Source organism: Centruroides vittatus, unplaced genomic scaffold, assembly GCF_030686945.1.
Source record: "Centruroides vittatus isolate TY-2023 unplaced genomic scaffold, ASM3068694v2 scaffold_2802, whole genome shotgun sequence".
Lineage (NCBI taxonomy): Eukaryota > Metazoa > Arthropoda > Arachnida > Scorpiones > Buthidae > Centruroides > Centruroides vittatus.
The window spans coordinates 549,469-565,540 of record NW_027122693.1 but is presented as its reverse complement, the minus strand read 5'-3'; the positions used below and the strand labels follow the sequence as shown (position 1 = coordinate 565,540).

The 16,072-nt window shown below is 34.0% G+C and overlaps 1 protein-coding gene across 1 annotated transcript in view; it reads left to right on the top strand.

Annotated features, from left to right (window-relative positions):
* The window catches only part of LOC136987877 (Krueppel-like factor 8), a 178,546-nt gene that overhangs the window by 65,115 nt on the left and 97,359 nt on the right, over positions 1 to 16,072 (top strand). The gene's annotated exons all lie outside the window — the stretch shown is intronic.

The window sequence follows — 16,072 nt, the reverse complement described above, 5'->3', positions numbered from 1 at the left end:
TATATATATATATACATATATTTTTTTCCTTTCTGTAAATATCACTGCTTACAGAGGTTTATTCACTGGCAGAGGATGTCGGAGGCATTTTTGGGGTGAAAGGAAATGTTGCGTAGGCGTGTTGACGTCACTCCCCCATCAATTTTGAATTAATGCGTCAAAAAAAGCGTAAATATGGGGATTAATACGGAGGTGGCAATCTCGTAATGTGGTAAACACTCGACACGAATGCAGATTTACTCGATCCATATCCCACTGTTAAACGGATATTGAAGGAAATAGTTATTTTCGTATGTTAAACAGGATGCTGAACGGTATCATTCTAATTCATTTACAGATATTTATTCGTCCTCAAAATTAAGAAAGAAACAAATAAAATTTATCATAAATAATGTGTTAATTACAATTAAACTAAATGCATATGTATTGTAATGAATACACTAAGGGGGGGGGTGATACGTGCGGTTCCCATAATCTCGTGGACCTAAGTGGCAACGAAGATTATTTGGGGAGATATTTTGTAATGGCTACCCACGGGGGAGACGGAAGTCACGTGGGGATGCCTATTATTATTATGGATGGATCCGATTTTCATATACAGCATGGTTTAGGGGGATGCGCGGGGAGAAGCTGCACCCCTTTCTTGGGTTTTTTTACCCGATAATATTCGAGCGTACAGTTACGAAACTACACGGCATAACACTATTGTGCTTTCATGGCAGATTTTAAAACTTGTTTTATGTCTTTTTTCGATGTTCCTTATCAGGCAGAATGCGTTTAAAACGCACGCTTAATTTGTTTGAAACATTCAGTCAAATTAACAACATAATTTAGGAAAAGAAAGAAGAGAAAATAAGCTTGTACGGCTCATACAGCTGTATTATGTGGCAGTTTTTAAATTCATTTTAAAGAAAAGTAACTGTATAAGAGCTTGTTTTATTGTAGTATTTAGGAAGAATATTATAAAATCTATACAGCCTTCTATATACAGTTTAGTTCTATATAGCTTATAAAGATTTACAGCTTAATACAACTTAAAGCCTACAGCTTGGTTATACAGCATACACAAAACACATACAACTGTACAGTACAGCATATATGGCACATACATCTCTTATACAGTTTTATACAGTATATATATTCTAATTTCCTTTCCAGAAACATAAAAGAGAGAGAGAGAGAGAGGAAATAATCTTCAGACCGCAACAGAAGATAACATTTGACCAGTAGGCTATTGGACACCGTAAAGAACCGTACACGATCCGACAGTATAAAGTTCTGAGTCCAGTTACAGTGACAAAGAACGATGTACTTGTATACCTGTATAGGAATTGACGCAGTGCATTCAGTACAACAGCCCAACAAGACCAAGCAGTTACGTGTAACCTTTGATCGTCCGTGTCAAGAACTCTTCTACGTCACTCGACACCACTGTACACAATGGATATTTAATATAGTTATACTTTATAATATACTTCGGTTTCTTCCTAAGTAAAATAAATACAGTAAAAATTATTCATTCGATTCGATATCCGAAAACACACGTTTTACACTTCGAGTTTACGGCTTAATTAATTGTTTAAGGTATTGTCTTGCCGAACACTCCGAGTTCTATTTTTAATCTTTGTATGAAAAACAGTATAAAATTAACATTTCCTGCTGGTTTCTCGGCCTTATTTGTATTCAAAATATAATATTTAAGAGGTGGATAAGTGAATGAAATGGCTGCTTTTTTTATAATATAGAAGGGCGTAAGTACCTTTTACTAGAATTACGATCAAGTATTTTGTTAGGTCACGGTGTGGGAAGGAAAATTAAAATTGGAAATTTTATTAATGTTTTTCTTGAAAAATCTCGTTTATTTTTTAAATATAATTATTTATAAACGTATTTGCATATAAAAAACTTAAGATTCTCGAACGTCTCCTGAATAACAAGATGGGAACAGATGAATTCCTCGATGGTTATTAAGTAATCATCTGCTTAATTTTTTATGATTTTCGTGAAGGAAATATTTAAATAATTACTTTAAAATCAAAGATTATACAAGAAACTCGTGAGCAGGACTTTCGACGGGAAATTGGCCCTTTTATTTAGGTGTTATACACGTGAAGAAAACCCGGAACACGTGGTCAACCTATTGTTGAACCAAGTGTACTTATGTGTTCCGGACAATGGGTGCGTATTGGGTTGACCCCTATTATATTAAACTAAAAAAACAATTGTATAGGGGCCCCTAATTCTTCGTGGCTCAGGGAAATTCCCTCCTTCTGTCTCCTTTATGTTATGTTTTAAGTGTATGAGGATAATATATATATATATATATATTTTCTGTAAATTTAATTTGCAAATAAACATTTTAAATGCTTCTACCTCATTAAAATTTATTTTATTTTATTTATTTCCTCCCCCCTTCATTTTTGCGTATAACTATTATAACTCGTTCTATAAACCTGTTTAATTTCTGCTGGTTAAGCTACCTTAAAACAATACAACACCCACGTATTTCGCCTCATTCTTATCGACATTAGACAACATTTTTCAATTTTCCAAGCCGTTATAACGCCGAATTTTCTCCCAATTCGAATCACGTTTAATTATCCATCCCATAAACTCCTTAATTACAATTAAATCTTTAAACGTAATTAGACGAGGTTTAAAGCCTTCGGTTCAATAATTATTTTTTAAATTATTAATTTTTTTTATGTAAAAATTTTGAATTGCCCTTCAGACTCCACGTGACAAGAAAAAGATCTATATATTTAGGTCACTCCTCGCGTGTTAGGATGCCAAGGTTTTCTTCAATTCAATTTTTTTTTTTACGTCATTTCCGTTTCGATTGTCGTCATTTTCTGCTTCATTTCGTGTCAAAAATCAAAATGCACACCTTATCGAATTACTTAAATATGTTTGGAAAGTATTTAAACACAATTAATTGCAATTAAAGACCATTAATAAGAAGAAAAATAGATTGCGATTAACGTTACTAATTGACGTCATTATCAAGATTAAATTAAGGATTTTATCAACATATTTCCATTTGTAATCAATCAAGTTAATGATTGTACTAATGAGTGTAATTAAATTCGACTTTTTTAAGAATAGAATTAATTTTATCCGGTTTTAAATATTTGGTTAATGTAACCCTCGGTGCCAATATGGCGGCCCGTCTCTGATTCCAGCGAGGAAACAGTGGGACACACGTTCTAACCTAACCTAACCTATTCTAATAATTTGGTTGTTAATAATTATGGTAATTTATTAGAATAGGTTAGAACGTGTGTCCCACTGTTTCCTCGCTGGAATCGGAGACGGGCCGCCATCTTGGCACCGAGGGTTACATTAACCAAATATTTAAATATTAATTTAATGTACGTTAGGACGTACAAAAGATAAATATGAAGGCTTTAAACTGTATGTATACAGGCTTAAAAACTGTGTTAAATTATATTAAACCTTCACCTATATGTTAAGTAAGACGTTAACACAGGGCTGAAAGTCTTTATATTATTTTTAATTATATAAAAGTTTATTTTAAAAAATATATAAGTTATATAATTTCTTTTGTAGTTTCTAACAAGAAAAGTAGTATAAACCTGCACTATTTTACCCAAAAATCTGTATTTTTAGCCCGTATAATGCCGTATAGATGTAGCATAGGAGAAAGAATTATCAATACTCCCGTTTCATTGAGTGAAAAAAATGGTAATTTTCGGGTTAAAAAACGAGACATTTGAACTATGACCTACCCTCTAAGTATATAAGACGATGGCCATTAATTAACCGTTCATTCATACGTAGGAATTCTACAAAAACCACGACTGTAAAGCAACATTACACCGCGATGAATTATTAAACTGTACACCGAACCCTTCCTTTTCCTTTGATTTTCTTTCTTTTGATAAAAAGAAAATGAAAGGAAAAGGGGTTATATTATAAAATAAACATCATTTAGAATACGGTATGAATGGAAATTTAAGGGATGATCTTCTGGAAGATCTTACTGAAGAGTTCGACGAACTCTGGCGCCTTAGATCTTGATGTTTACAGGAGGTGTCAAAGGTCAGCAAGTGGCTAATTCCTAACTCGGATCATATCTCTGCAATGATACGAGCGGAGAGAAAAAAAGAAAAGATTGGGATGGGAAGTTTCGCGATTTCCGGGCGAAACCCGACACGTTTAGGAAATCCTCGGACATTTTATCCCCGATTTTTCTGCGATAAAATGTACATGGAGAGAAAATGGGCGACGACATCAAATTCTTTCTCCACTTTGCCTTTTCGCATTCGAGTAAAGCAGAAAAGCCGAATTATCGAGAGGAAAATATAAAAATAAATAAAGAAATAAAAATAATAAAATTAGGCCAAAAAAAATGGAGAATTTTACGGAGGAGCAAGGTTAAATATAACTGAAAAATGACCCAATTAACACGAAGCAACGGAATGGTGATCCAATATATCCATTGTAATCTTTGGAAATGGGCCATGGCTTTACTTCCCTCTTGATGTAATTTTTTCCCTCTAGACCAGGCCAATTACATAAGATCGGCTACAGAATCGAATTAATATTTACACAATTATCTCCTAATGCAATTTAAGAATATTAATATTCTTCATAAACACATTAACTTCTTTTTTTTTTTTTTAATTTAAATCTTAATTTTAATTCCCGTCCTTGAAAACAAATACTCCACTTCCCGCACGCACGCAGCACCATAAAAAAAACACACACACACACACACACACTCAGTTGTAAACACGTCATTTCATTCAGATTTTTTTAAAAATCTTACTTGCAAACCAGAGATTTTCATAGAAAATACAATAATATTAAAAGAAATGGTAAATTTCCATGGAATTTCGATTGCACCTTGGTTTTGATATCGTACGAAAGAGAACCTTGTTCTAATAAACTTTCCAATAAGCAGATGTAAATGGGGCAACAATCACTCACTCACATCCAACCGAACGTATAGTTTGATGGAACGACAACTAAATTAATAAATTTCAACGAGCACTAAATTAATATGAAGCAGGAAGGGAAAGAGAATGTCCTGACACCAATTTCCTTAATTACACAACACTTGTCAGTATATTTTTTACTACATAATCGCTTCCAAAATCAGTGCAAACAAACGTAACTCTTACTACAATAGACACGGATTTAGTAAGTGTTCATCGGCACCCCTTTCCCATAATCTATTTTTCAATCGATCTTTAAGTTAAGTAATACTCTCCCTCTCTTAATTTATATAATAATTACAATAACTTTTAGTGTGTGTGTGTGTGTGTGTTTTTTTAAATGAAAATTGGCTTAGTTTTAGAGCAACGATCAATTCTTTTCGGGCCACGTGTCGCCATTTTCTTTCTTCTGGCAGACGTTTACAATGGGAAAAAGAAGTAAACAAATTAGCGTGTTTAATGAAAATAATGTTAGGATTGTTAATTTTAATTAAATATCTAGCGAAATTTATATATATATATATTTATCAAATTCCGCGAGAATGTGGAATGCCCACTTTGGTGATACTTAAGAACAAATGAAGTATTTAGGGTGAAGTTACGTGTATAATTCACTTAGTTTCTTTTAATTAAATAATGTTATCTAATCGCTTTAATGAAAATGTCTTATTGGTTGTTTAGTGGCATACATAACTCATGCCAAGAAGCAACGACGCAGTAAGCACTGGCACCAAAGTTCTACTTTTGGCACGTCGAAGTTGTCCAACTGTCCGCATCTACTTGATATTTTGGGAATGATGTTACAATCTTCTCTTGCATCATTTTCTTCGTTAATTTTATGGAAAATTTAATTAAAAAAACCCCCCAATTTGAGCCGAAGTTCATTCGTTTACTGGTTTCTTCTCGGTAACCCCATTATTTCCTTTCGGGTATTGTTTAATATTTAATTAAATTTAAGGAATCGATGTTGCAAGCCGTTCTTTCACCCGTTTTTATGGTGACAATTCTGAACGGATGCCGTCTTTAGTAGAATAATCTGCTGTTTTGTAAGATAAGGTAATTAGTACCGATTTCTGTGCTCTTTTCTATATTAACTTATTGCTACATCGTTCTTCTAAGTTAAGGCTCGCCGCCGGCACCCCGACACCGCTCGTACCTACTTTAAGGTTCGCCAATGGCACTCGTCGCGGGTTTATGCAGTTATCCGGGTTTTCTTATCGTTCTAACACCTAAACAGGGGCAAATTTCCCGTATAAGGGAGGTATTCACCCTTGGAAGATTGCCCACGTGTTGCGTTGCCGTGATCACACTCTTCCATTGTAAATTAATTAACGTAAAATAAATTTTTAGGTGTAAATTAAGGGAAAATTAACTCAAAAACTTTTTCTATAACTTTTTTTTTAAGGTATGAATATTTTTATGTAATAAATGGGAGTTACATAACACTTTTTTAATGCATTTTTCTTTGGATAAAAAAGGTTAACGACTCAAAAACCAGTCGTATCAAAAAACAATTTTTTGCAATGTAATTAGGATGTCTAGGAAAGTTTTTTTAAATAAAAATATAAATAAAAAAATAATCAGTTTAATGTTTTATTTTGCTGCGAGCTACATAATGTAGGGTAAACGATAAATTTAGATATCCAAAGAAGGAAATTTCTCACTAAATTATCTTCAATTAATAATCAATTCTCTGCCTCCACCTGCCATTATTCTTAGAGAATAATGGCAGGTGGAGAAAGGAGGTATGTGTAGCCCATGGTATGTGTAGCCCATTAAAGGTAGCTCTAAAGATAATTTTCTAATTAAAGAAGATTATTATGCTTATTTGGATGTCTCCTCTTCCCTCGCGCGATACTTGGCTTCAAAATTTTCTACTGTGGATGCAATTTCATCTATTTCATGCCCCGAATCAATCTCTTATAAGAAAATATTTCCCCCAAAAGTTCCCCCGAAGAAAAATGCCTGAAGTCAACACTGTACGCGGAGCCCCCTAATTCTAATTCTCCTGTGGACCCTCACTGCTACGGTTCCTAAGCTCGTTTCCTCCGCGTGGGTGTGGTAATTGGCACGACTCAAAGTCGGAAAGACGTAACGAAATGGGTAATTTGATCTCGTATTTTTTCCTTATTTACAAAATAGTAAATGTACAAACAAAAGAGGCATTCAGAACATTTTCCTCTGCGACTTTTCCGTATCGATACCATAATCTCCCGCCACTGTTTAACGGAGAAATTGAGAAAAATAACGGTAGCATTTTCGTGCAATCTTTCCGACATCTCGAGAAAGTTATTTATTAACCAAAGCACGAAATGAGGAGGGAGGAGGGCAAGAAATTGGAAAAGGGAAGAAGAAATTAGATGTAATATTGAAATACTTACGTGGACTTCACGCAAAATACAGGAAAAATTTCAATAAATACTGTTTATAATAAATATTCGTTGCAGCATATTACGAGTATTTCTGTAAATATAACAATTAGCAAATTTTCTATGAAATATTCTTGAAATTTAATTAAATCAATTCATACACGTTGTGTACTAGGTGTGTACCCGGCTTAACACCTAAGTAGAAGCAGGAAATCCTCCCCGGAGGCTTACTCTTTGGCAGATTGCCCACCTGTTGTCTTATTTTCATCAAACAAAACCATAATACTAATAATTCTAAAGCAGGCTAGTTGATTGTATTATATTTGTGTACATGGCACGAAAGTATGGCACTTCTTTGAGCCGCTGATCCGCCATATTTAGTCCAGTCGTTACTAAAATTTTCATTTAGTAATAAACGTTATTATATTTTATATTATAAAGCACTCGGTTTTACGATATTATGAAATAACATACATAAATTAACAGATATTTTGACCTGGAACTGTAAACGTTGTACTATTATTTTAACTAAATATGGCGGCGACGTCTTTGAATGCGTACTGTCTTCATTTTCAAATTGTTATTTAAATCGTTATTTCCGATTTTAAATTTTATATACAAAATTTCCTTTATAAAGAAGGAAAATATTTATAAAAACCAATGTAAACCTTGGAAAATTCGGCGCCATTATTGACGAATGCCCACTAAGGAAAGTCTCGTTCTGTATGAAATTACATAAACCATGCAAGATTTCGCAATAAAGATGGTGCCCAAAATTCGCGAAATGTATCTATTTTTTCAAGCTGCTAAATTTCGGAGGCCCAAACAAGGGCTTCTTGAACCTGTGCGATGATTCGCCACTGTTATTGAAGTATATTTACCAGCGCTTTTATAGAGATGTTCTAGATAAATACGAATAGAAGTGTTGAACACGACATCGTGTTAGTAACAATCACATGACTTTTTCCACCTTTCTTTAGTTGAAAAATACTTAAAAATGGCAAAACTACCTACTAACCAAATGGATAAACCAACTTCTTCTCGCCGCAATGCGACTCGAACGCCAGCTATCGGCAACCTAACACATTAACTCTACTTTAGAACACAGCTAAGAGACCACTTCAGACTTAATCATACCTATAATGGGTTCAGCCAGGCCCACAATGAGGGCAGCCGCGTGGTGGGAGATGTCAGTGATGGATACATCAAAAACATCTTAATGCTCGCAGGGCGATGCCCAAATTGCCGAGCAGTTAAGATGGCAGCCCACCACTTTGGGAGACCCGTGATCGAACCCGGATGGGCGAAAAGACGCAAGGAATTTTCGGGGGTAATCTATCCGGATATACGCGATTCCATCCCTCACCACTCGACTGCACCATTGTGGGCCTGGCCGAACCCGGGCTTACTAGAAAGATGCCCGCTCGGTGATCACAGGGTGGAAAGAGTTTTAAAAAAGTTCTTTATCAGTTATTTTATCATTGTAATGTTTGGTTATTATATTTACAAATAATTTTCAATGGTATAAACCGATAAAATATAACTTTAAAATACATTAACGCTGCTTCCTAATAGTGTACACAGTAGGTCAGCTGTCGTCACTATCATCAAGTAATTCAATCTCGAGATGAACTGATAGAATCTTCCGTTTTATTTATCATGTATCAGTCATTTCGTCTCAGTTAATGACCAGTATTGCGTCATTTACGAAGTTGTAAGCCATTAAGAAATTCATTAAAATACAAAAATAAAAAAAGTTATTAAATCGTATAATTAAATTTTAAATCTGTTTACCGCATTTTAAATATTTTAACAATTGTGACGAATGATACATGAAAACAATATTTAAGGCGATTTTACCTGTTATTTTTAGCATCGCCATCTAGTAGCCGAAAATGCTATAATTTAACATTTTTTTCTTTACACATTCGGGTTTATAGAATTTAAGATACTGCAGTTTATTTTCAAATATTATGATAAACATTTTTATTTTATTTATGTCTGTTTTTAAATTAAAATATATATATATATAAATTATTAATAAAAAAATATAGGCTTAGACAGAGGGAGCCAGCAGGGCATTATATATAATATTGTTACATGTCTTACTGTGAATAGAAAGGTCCCGGCCGCCCCATTGCGGGCCTGGCCGAACCCATAATCGGCTGGCTAAATAAGGCCCTGTTAGCGCCCACAGGGCGGAGAGTTAAAAAAAACCCCTATATAACCATGCCCTTGCTTGAACTGCCGTGTGTAAACAGTGCAGGCTTGGTGTTAAATTTCTCTTTCATCTCAACCGCCATCTTTGTTTATATACTACATCGTGTGTTAACAGTTAAATTAAATAAATATATTATAAATACGTCATTAAAAATTGTGGTAATTAATTCTTATTTCAATATCACAATATCTTAATTTTTAATTACAATAATTAAATTAAAAAAGAAAAAAAATGTTTATAGAGCGCCCTCTCTATTCGTTTTTTAAATATTTATCTTATTAATTAAATATATCATTTATTTTACTTTTCTTCAAAATATTACTTTATATTTAAAATTAAAAATAAATAATTACGAAACAAAATAATTCGAACACGATTCAAAAATTAATTACGATTAAAAAAAAATAACTATTTAAATTCATTTTTTTACTATTTTGTTTAAATCGATGTATTTATTTAAAGAAATAAGATATTAATTATCGTCTCGTAATTTATAAAATTAATAATAAACTGGACCGTGTTTATTCTTAGTTTTAGAAATAAAGCTTTATCATTGGCTAGTTTAAAACGAACATTTGAAAATTTGAAATTTGACTAGAGAAATGGAGAACGATAGCTCGACATCGACTTGTGAAGATTTATCTTCAGATTTTTGTTACTCGGAAGATTCCCTGACAAATTCTACAGCTACATTTAGCACGGAATCGATGAATACACCCGAGAAATTTTATTGGAACAGAAGATCTTATAGTTTAACTAACATAGATCGTTACGAGCGTTACTATAGTCACCTGAAGAAGGAATTCGGAAAGAGCGGCCATTATTTTAGTTGGGACGATTTTATTCTACGCTTCGATCTCTTCGACCGGAATCGTAAAGATACCAGTTATAAATTCTGCAAGTGTCAGAGATCGGATGACGTCAGCGAGTCCGAATCGGATCTAACACTCGTCACTCCCATGAACTGCAGTTTGGATGAATCAAATCCTCGTAACTTCGTCTCCCCGAAATTTTCCAAATTGATGAAATTTTGGTCCAGTGTGGAGCGTGGATGGCTGCCGAACGGATTGAAGGACTCGACGAGCTAATATTTAACTGAAATTAGAATTTTAATTCGTTAATAAGACACGTAAATGTACACTATTGGACATTTAATGGTTGAAAAATTGGAGGATTATTATTAATTACAAATGATTAAATGGTATAAAATATAATTTATTGATAAGATAATAAATTTATTGATATCTGTTAGTAATTTGTGTGTTTGAAATTGGAATGTATTCAGTTATTTCTTTAAATAAATAAATTTCTGACGTAATGAGTGGTTTATTAAGTCTGAAAATCTATTTAAATTCCATACTAGAGGTCATTTAAGTATCGGTAACAATAGGAAGATATATAACATATTGTAACAATGTTTTAAAGTTAAACAAATTGCCAGGATCAGTCCGGATACCTCGAGCCCTATTGTAGACCTGGCCGAACCAGACACGGGCCTTAAAAAAGGCCTTCTGGGTGCCCACAGAGAGAAAATAGTAAAAAAATCCCTTTAATAGTTGCGTAGCGTTGGTAGAAAATTACATTTTTTGTAACAAATTTAAGTTAAGTGTACGAGCCAAACGAGACTGGGTAATCCTCAGAGGACAGCACGTATAAATATATATTTTATATTTAAAAAGTTTTTCGAAGTATGACGCACGAGCACCTGTAAAGAAGATAGGAGAGTGATCTTGAAGCCGAGCCAAAGAATTAAAGTTTCAGTTTAATTAACTGAAAAGAGAAATCCGTAAATAGCTTCTTCGACACCGCCATAAAGAGAGTTGGCAGCAGAAAATTACGTCGGACTTGTAAGTTGCAAGAGAAACAAAATTTTCCTCACTGTTCTATCTTTTGTTAATTTTAGCAACACTTGAATGAAATGCTAATTTGGAATCAAATTTAACTCGCCAGCCACTTCTTTTATCTACGAATTTAATTACGTGTTGTTGCTGTGGTCAACGTAGGTCCTCATTTTGTCGACTACCGCTTTGTTGTTTATAATGTAAACATTTAAACAACCCTCAAATCATACTTCAGTACGCCAACGATATCCAGAAGAATATGTTTCGAAATAGAAAATGAAAATAACAGCATACTTAATTTTTTAGACATCACTATACTAAGACATGATACTTTTATGTACTTAATTATATACTCGTATTTAAGTTTATCCCTTTTTTTTATTCTAGCACGTGTTGTTATACTGTTCTAGTGTCTATAAGGGTAGAGCTAAAAGTATTTTCCCCTTTTTTCACCTATGTTTTCTCACGAGTAATGTTGTCCTGTCACTATAATCTCAGGCAATTCTGTTTTATCGTATAAACCTTTGTACGCGTAACCTAAATATTTCAATACAATCGGTAAATCTGTAACTACATAATAATTTGCTGATAAATCTGTTATAATAGAACCGAAGAGGGAAATTAAGCCCGAAATGCATATCCTTTCCTATCAATAAACCAACCTGTTTCCACTAGAAGTGTTCCTGTGTGATTTGTTCTCAACGGCAACCTTATGCTAAAAAAATACATAAAGAGAACAGCAAGTAACCAAGATAAAAATTGCTGTTTGCACAATTTTTTCTTGTGAATTCCTCGTTTTGTCAGTATTTCCAGTGTTGGACGTTTCTTCTTGGCTATAGAGGTGCTCCGTGTTGGGTATTTTTCTCTATTGATAACGGCGTAACGTTTCCACTTCCAATATGGCAGGCATTTTAGCATCGTTTCCGATTACGGTTCCTATCTTTTACAGCGGACATTTTCGTGTTTTTAGTCGCGTGTACTGTTGATGATTTATTATTTATCGTCTACATCGGAGGTCCCCAAAGTAGTCAATGTCTAGCACTGGGAAGTTGACAGAACATTTTTGGGGGTAGAAAATTAACTAAAAACATTAATACGCCAATGGGTTTATGTACTCGTATAAGTTTATGATAGTTCGAGATGTAAATTTGTAGGATGTACCCGTTGTATGAAAACGGTTTGTGGATTAACACAGGCTCACCAGATGTGATTTATTTATTAACTGTTTAGCAAAAAAGAACAGGGGGATTAATAAAAGATCGACAGCTTGGTTCGGAAGTCTCGTCGAGAACATCATTTGTTACTTTTGCTTTCTTACTCCCAAGCCGCGGACTAAATTATTTATACTTGTGCCCCGATAACAGGGGGGTGATGATGGCAATTCTTCATTATTACTTTCTTCACTCACTGTCAATTTCGTTTATCGATCCCGAAGGTACTGAAAGGCTTTCAGAGTGTGGCACTGGTCTTATTGCAGAAAATAAGTCTGAATAAACTGGGTCTCTTTGCAAATCCCTGTATATTCGTTGAACAAAAGTAACAATTGGTGAGATAATCTTTTTGCTCTTTCATACCATGGATACAGCAAACAACTTATAGTTTTTACCCTTCCAGCAATTAATCAGTTTTGCATAACACACTGCGCAACAAAGAAGTGCTTTATTTGTTGTCCTATTTTGATGCCATCTATGCGTATTAAAACCTCAGAAAAAAGTAAAATAATGGACTTAAATGTGAAGCAGATGATAAGTCGTAACATGTCAAACGCTATTCTGATGAAGGGGTCCATTTTTATTTTAGTATGAAACATTTTTCGAGATACTTCTTGACGTTGATATTATCTTAAGATGAGTCGATTGGATTCGAAAAACGTTTCGTACAAAAATAAAAAAATGGCCACTTTATCAGAATACCGTTGGATGTGTTAAAAAGTATTTTCGTCGTGGAATTTTACACTTTAATTTCAATACCTCACTAATTTGTCTGCCAAGTCTTGCCGAAATTTGGCACGGTAACTTTTATTTGAGGGCATTGATGCTATAAAGTTTTCATGGTTAAAGGTCGATTGGGGTCAGACATAATGAAAATTTTTTACTCGTTTTTGGCATTTAAAGTCTTTATGTAAGTCCGCCGACCTTTAGGGGGGAATCGTTAATCCCGTGACAGGATGGTCTAGGGTCGTTCGCGTGTGGGTGTGAGGGAGGTGACACAGACAACAAGTGTCTCACAAAAAGTCGTTTATTTAGACGTAAAGGAACTTACACCTAGTACAGACTTCTCGAACGATAAAATTTTTCGAAAAGTCTCAGTCACGCCGGCGTTTTCGTTTTCCTGACGTCTACTGTAGGCCCCGGGGCAGCAACATGTGGAGATGTTCGCTTCTGGTCACTGGTGGTCTGTCCTTAGTGGCACTAATTAGCAGATCGGCACGATGCAGGAAAAATAAATTGTCTTTGTGCGCGTATTAGCCGTAAGCGGATTCACAGTTTTGTCCGGCCTCTCCGCGCGTAGAAAGAAAAAGACCTCTCGTCCCCCTCGCTCGGCGATTATCTCGATCTCCCTTTTTCGTACTGTTCATGTTGATTGGCTCTACGTCCCTCCTTTCTCGCTTCCCGATTGGTCCCTCGCTTGTCTCCAAGCGAAAAACGACCCCTGTTCGAGTCACGAGAAAGAGTCGCCTCGACGAATCTACTTGACACCCTCCGTTTACTCAGGATGGAAAGAATTGATGGAACTTTGAACTTGCGCTCATATTTTCCCCATTGTTGTCTAGTCTGGGATATTTTTGGAATTTAATGCTTTGATGTGAAGTTCTTTTTTATTGAAAACTTTTCCCTTTTTTCAAATATTGATTGATCTAAATTTCGTACACGAGCGACTTATCAAAGGTCCATCTCTACTGGAGGACGTTCATCTACAATTATTAATCATTACAATTATTGCGTTTTATTTTACATTGGGCCCTTTTTACCTTTTGACATCTTTCTCCTTTTTTTCATGCGTCGCGGTTTCAAATGACTGACGCGTCTAACCCGATCTTTGATCGGTTTTTGTCCCCTGTAACAATGGACGATTTTCTACATTCGTTTTAACAATCTTCTAATATAAATAATTAATGTTAACCCGTTTTTTGGGACTTCGCATTTAAAAAACTTCTCTCTACCCTCAAAATTCAGATTTTTTTTATAATAGTTAATAATATAAAAGTTATTTTTAAATAGATGGCCCCGAACACAATTTTAACTTTGTGCTTTTCGCCGGGAAAGTTATGCAACTCGTTGCTGGACTTTTCTATTATTGAATGAAAGATTTAAAATGCAATGTGTTCAAGCACACATTCGTAGACGAAACGAATTCGACCGAGCATGAAATTATTCCGAATTTAGATATACAAAAAACTCAAACTTTCTGGTGGAAATGAGCTATCAAGCCATGAAACATATTCCATTAAACCATGTTCTAGATCACCAGGTTAAAGAAACCCGCGTCCTAAAGCAATTTAAACATGTATAAATCACTTTTCTAGCTTCATAGAGCGTATAGATACGAAACAAATGTAAATAATAGATTTAAAGTGATGACTATGGAGCTTGTACTGTACATCCAATGTTTGTTTGTAATTCCTTATATCTCTGTTGCATTTCACAAGTTGCATATGCATACACACACACACAATAAAATGCAACACACAGATATATTTGTGTAATATTATACATGCAAAAAATTTTTAAATAATAAATAAAATTAAATGGGTTCTACAATAATTATTGAAAGGTTAATGGAAATCATGGGTAAAATATTCATCAAATTTTAAATATAGAAGCTGGCCCAAAACCCCCAATTTCAATCTCTTTATGAAAAAAGTAAATATATTTCAAGAATTTTATTAAACAATAATAATTATTAATAATGTATGGCTAATGCACAAAGTGGTTCAAGCCAGTTAACCACTGTGAAGATTAAATTGCAATTAGAAAAACTTCTTTATGACTCAAATTCAGGAGTATATACCTAGAACAGATGGAATGCAATTAATATAATTCAATATTACATCATAAAGCAAACGAGAATGTAATTTAAAACCCATACAATAAAAAGCAGAATTGTTCACACAAATATAACATTTAGTGCTATAAAAGAAGAATATAGAATTGTTTCTAAATATTCGGGTCAAGGTTTATAATGAACTAAACACATTTAAAAGCATTTCGAGAAAAAAATTAATTTTGTCAATATACATATTGATGTAAATTCCATACCGTAGTTATATATACGAGGTGAATGTACAGTACATGTACATACATAATTACATAAACCTAACATATTTAAATATTTTGTGTACCTGCTTATCAAGAACAACATTCCTTATAAATTACTGCAATTACTTATTCGTGACCCGCTTCTTTTTTGTTTACATAAATATGCAATTTTGTTAAATTATTCATAGCTTAAACAGCAATTGCCTAAAATGTTACTTTTTATGATTATTCAAAAAATCAATTAAATGGATCTTAAGGATTTCTAATTAACACTTTTTTTCATTTGTATTTCATAATTTTGTTCTTATGAACAATACTTGCACCAGTTTCTACTTTACTGGAGCATAAAAACGGTTCTGGAGTCTGTGGCACTTTCGAGTTTTCCACCGACCACCGTACATCTACGTGAATAATCTGGGCG